Source organism: Pseudochaenichthys georgianus, chromosome 11 (genome assembly GCF_902827115.2).
Source record: "Pseudochaenichthys georgianus chromosome 11, fPseGeo1.2, whole genome shotgun sequence".
Classification (NCBI taxonomy): domain Eukaryota; kingdom Metazoa; phylum Chordata; class Actinopteri; order Perciformes; family Channichthyidae; genus Pseudochaenichthys; species Pseudochaenichthys georgianus.
Genome location: NC_047513.1, coordinates 24740525 through 24745601, shown reverse-complemented (window position 1 = coordinate 24745601; position 5077 = coordinate 24740525). Strand labels below are relative to the sequence as shown.

The window sequence follows — 5077 nt, the reverse complement described above, 5'->3', positions numbered from 1 at the left end:
TTGTGTATCTTCGGACTAAATTATGAGCAGAAAACACGTGTAGTGTGTAGAAATCGGTAAAATTGTTGGGCTTTTGTACTTTTGCAAAATGTCATTCAATTTCATTAAGACCACCATACTGGAAATGTTTTGTGGAAGTGACATTTGTGGATTAATATTTTTCTAAAATAATCAAACTATTAAAACACGGTACTTTGGTTGATTTAATTATTTACGGTATGCACTTGAACGCAGCATAGCAAAGTCTGACAGTACCTTTTCTCAAGTTTTGCGAAAACATCACAAACTAAAACACCATGCGAAGGATGGCAGAGGAAATACAACCTGCCAAGCAGAAAAGGTGAGTTTAAAACCTTTAACACTATTTTATGTTAGTTGCCTTCAAACCGTGGTAGCTTGTGTAAGTTTACCTGTTGCGTTTCCTGTCCGTTTTGTGATAACATAAATAAATACCCAACTACATTGTTTTCTTGAACAAGCACTGACCCATCAGGAGTAATTGTTTTTTTTTTAAATGTAAAACATACTCTTAAATATCAAATGTACCAATATCTTCGAGGGTACAAAGTGTTCTACTAGGCAGATCGGTAGGATATACGAAATAAACACTACTCTTTTTAAAAAAAATTCTTTCATGAATTCTCGCCTGTTGTTTGTAACAGACGAGAGTTCATGAAAGAGTAAAACAAAAAAGTTAATGTATTTGTGTCTGTATGACTGTCTGTTAATTCATTTGATGCATGCCGAATTAAACAGTGGCTACTAAAGATGTCTGTAAGTTATTAAGTCATCTTTTACCAAGTAAACATGTCTGTAGGGAGGCAAGTCAGCATTAAATTGACATATTCTTAATTGACATCTGGAATTAAGATGTCAAAAGAGTGCAAACTTAACATCTGGACGTCACTCTGTTTTACTGTGAAGTTTTTCTGGAGACTCAGGGAATTGCTTTACAGATTTCATATCAACAACAGCCCATCTCATATGGTCAAAGTTCAGTGTAGTTTGCCTTTGTCTGTTTGCATGTCCCTCATATGTTCTGTATGTCTGTCTGTTTGTTACATTATATTACATTTCTTTTGGCTGACGCTCTATACAAAGCAACTTACAATAAACGCACAAAAACATTAAGATTCAAACTCCGAACAACAAAGAAAGTGTAGATATATTCACGTCAAGCAAGTCATACCGTTGTAAGTGCCTGTGAGTTAGTTACAAGTACTAAATTAACTTTTTTAAGTGCTTTTCTGTGCTTGTGTTGTTTTCTGAATCACAGCTCCTGGATGTTAAGCTGGCTTCCCACTTGGTGCCCCACTTCTGGCTCTCAGCTGAAAGATGCAGAGGAGAAAATGCTCAAGAGTAAGTGTCCAACCACTGATTAGAACATGAGATGGTTTCAGTCACAAGTTTTGCTGTGAGGATTTGGTGTCTTACAACTTTTGTCTTTTGAAAAGGTTTTAAAAAACCGCACACACTATCCTCGTGATTCAGTAAACTCATGACTCTGAAGTACTTTTTTCCTCCTCCCTCCTCCCCCTCTGTCCCATATTTATTTCCTTTACTTCAGGTGTGAAGCGGCCTTTCTCCAGGCAACACGTCCGGATATCCAACAGCAACTATCTGTGGACCATAGCTTTCTCCACACAGCCATGCTCTCCTCCCCCTGCCCACCCAAGGACTCCTCTGGTGCTGCTGCATGGTTTCGGAGGCGGGGTTGCCCTTTGGGCTCAAAACCTTGACTCTCTCTCCAGCAGCGGACCGGTCTACTGCCTGGATCTGCTGGGCTTCGGCAGGAGCAGCCGCCCCGAGTTCAGCAGCGACCCCGAGGGGGCGGAGGATCAGTTTCTGTCCGCCCTGGAGGAGTGGAGGGAAAAGGTGGGACTGGAGGAAATGGTGCTGCTGGGACATAACCTCGGAGGATACCTGTCTGCTGCCTACACACTCAGATACCCCAACAGGTACTTTGGTGTGTGTTTGTGTGTGTGTTTGTGTGTGTGATATGGGTGAAAGGGCACAAGTACGGCACATTTTTGGGCAATTCCTAAGACATCTTATAACTCTCCACTGACAGCAGCTAATCCTCCTTACACATTTCCCCCAACTTACAAACCAATCAAGTTTCATTTGTGGATGCCAGGCTGAAATGAATGCTCATGATGTGATAACAAACAGAAAGCAGATCAGAACAGTGATGTCTGAAGTTGCAGTAAAAAGGATTTAACTCACTGATAAAACACCAAGAGCAATAGACCTGCTAATCACACACATACATTTAGAAAAACAATGCCCAATTAGTGCCAATTGTGAACTTAGATTTGCCATTTAAAATCTGAAAGGCTTTGAAATCAAAGACTATCGTACTTTGTTACCATCTGCTGAATGAGATGGAATTCTTTAAACAAGCAATGTAGAGATTTTTTATTTAAAGTAATAGCGATGTCTTTGACTAAAACATTCTTAGGCAACTCTAATTTAACGTTATGCCAATGGATTAGTTGATCTAACGTAGAAGCACCACTTTAAATCTGTTCATGCGATCTGCCCAGAGTCTCTTAAATGTGGAAAAATATTTAGACCAAAACGACCAAGTAGTGGATACATCAGAGGGGGCAACCCTAAAAACGTAACATATTTGTTAACAAGTGTCAAGTAACTGTGTGTGTTTGTGTGTGCAGGGTAAAACATCTGCTGCTAGTGGAGCCATGGGGGTTCCCAGGACGTCCAGAGAACCCAAACCACAGCTCCATTCCAGTGTGGATCAGAGCCATGGGGGCCGCAATGAGCCCCTTTAACCCTTTGGCTGGACTCAGACTGGCTGGGCCTCTAGGTCAGCACACACACACACACACACACCCACACACACACACACACACACACACACACACACACACACACACAACACACACCCACACACACACACACACACACACACACACACACACACACACACACACACACACACACACACACACACAACACACACACACACACACACACACCACACACACACACACACACACACACACACACACACACACACACACACACACACACACACACACACACACACACACACATTTTATTTTTTTGATATCTCTCAGGTCCGATGCTGGTACAGACGATCAGGTCAGATTTAAGCAGAAATACTTGACAGTGTTTGACGACAACACAGTATCCGACTACATCTACCACCTGAATGCCCAGAGTCCAAGGTGAGGAACTTTTGAAGCCTTAATGTGTTGTTATTTTACTCCTCTCCAACGTTTTTACTCTGTGTTTCAGTGGAGAAACGGCCTTCAGCAACATGACCATTCCCTACGGCTGGGCTAAGAGGCCCATGCAGGAGAGGATCGGACAAATCCAGGCGGACATTCCCATTTCCTTCATCTACGGATCCCGCTCCAGCATCGACAGCGACTCTGGATATGAGCTGAAGAAAACCAGACCAGATGTGCAGATCACGGTAAGTTCTTCAAACTGTTGCCTCTTCAGTTTCCTATCAAGTCTCAATATATCAACATAATATCCACATTGTGATATGAGACATTGTCTTACATTTTGAGGTCAGGACTATATAATAAAATAATTGACATTATGTGATTTCATTTAGGTTTTATTACTTTCTATTTGTTTCATCTGTGTTTGATAAATGAGTGTGATGTTATTTTCTGAACTTACCAGACTTTTCCTGCTGTTTCATTATTTGCCAAATCATCATATCCAAGTTACTGATGATTAGTTATCAGAATTGTCTTTCATTTATGAATATTAAGTAGAAGCATTAATGGTAAACCCTACAACATCGTCACAATACCCACGTATTTGGTCCAAAAAATTGTGATATGTGATTTTCTACATATACACCGCTGCCCTATTCTCAAGTGAGCTAACCTGTGCACCCGACCTCTGACCTCTGACTCTTTCTGTGTGTTTATGTTTTGTCAGATGATCAGAGGAGCAGGCCATTACGTTTTTGCCGACCAGCCTGATGACTTCAACCAGATAGTCCTCCAGATCCTAGCTACGACGGAGAGGGAAAGCAAAGAGGAGGAAACGAAGCAGAGATAGCTTTCTGACCCAGGCGACCAGACGGAGGTCAAAGGGTTCAACTAACCGAAACTCACAACGCCACCTCAGCTGTACGCCTCTTGTCATACACTTGACTCTTAAAGAGAAAGCAATCACTGACTCAGAACAATTTATTCATCATTTCACCATCTAACACTCCCTTAGGGTCAAAGGTCAGATGATGACAGGTTTCTTTATCCAAAGTCCATAATGTTTGGTAAATAAATATGAGATGCAGTCTGAGTTACTCACTTGGTATCAATCACAACAGAGCCAATCAGAGCAGACTGGGCTGTGGTTTCAGACAGAGGGTGAAAAGAGGTGCTGCAGCACAGGCAGTATGAGAAAAAAAAGGCCTAGTGAACATTAAAGCATGGAGACATGTCACAGTAGAGACACAACATACAGATGTGAATCTGAAATGATGGCAATAGGGCCCCTTTATGCAGGCGGGGCAAACTGTTGGGAAATCGTCTCTCAAGGGAATATCTTGTTTTGAGTTGAGGTGATGAAGATGAACTTTTATTAATCCCTCATGGGGAAATTATTTCTCTGCCTATCCTAGTGTTAGGAGCAGTGTGCTGCCATTTTGAACGGCGCCCGGGGAGCAATGTGGGGAACGGTGCCAGGTCTAGGCGATGTACACAGAATGTTCCCATCTCTGACCGCTCCCACTCTGTGAGAGATATGAGGCAGAAGTGTTTGGGTCAAAGGGCTGCCGTGTTGTTCAGGAAACTGCCTGTGATTGTTAGAGGCCAGCAGGTGGCAGCACAGTGACAGCACAGTGACAGCATGCTCGATGCACGTTACCTCTCCTCTCCTTTATGCAGAGGGGTGACAGTGAATCCCATTCAAAGCGCCCTCACATGCATATTGAGTGGAGTGACCCACTCAGGAGACCTGGACAGCGAAGCATCAAGAGCTGCACGACACTCGGCTCTCTGCTCGGTCACAGCTGCTGTGACAGAATAGGGTCAGAGATGTGTTGGACTAAAAATAGGCCTTCTAC

General features: G+C 42.7%; 1 pseudogene; it reads left to right on the top strand.

Moving 5' to 3' along the window:
* The first annotated feature begins 249 nt into the window (after positions 1-249).
* Positions 250-4302, top strand: LOC117455332 (1-acylglycerol-3-phosphate O-acyltransferase ABHD5-like; annotated as a pseudogene).
* The last annotated feature ends 775 nt before the right edge of the window (positions 4303-5077 follow it).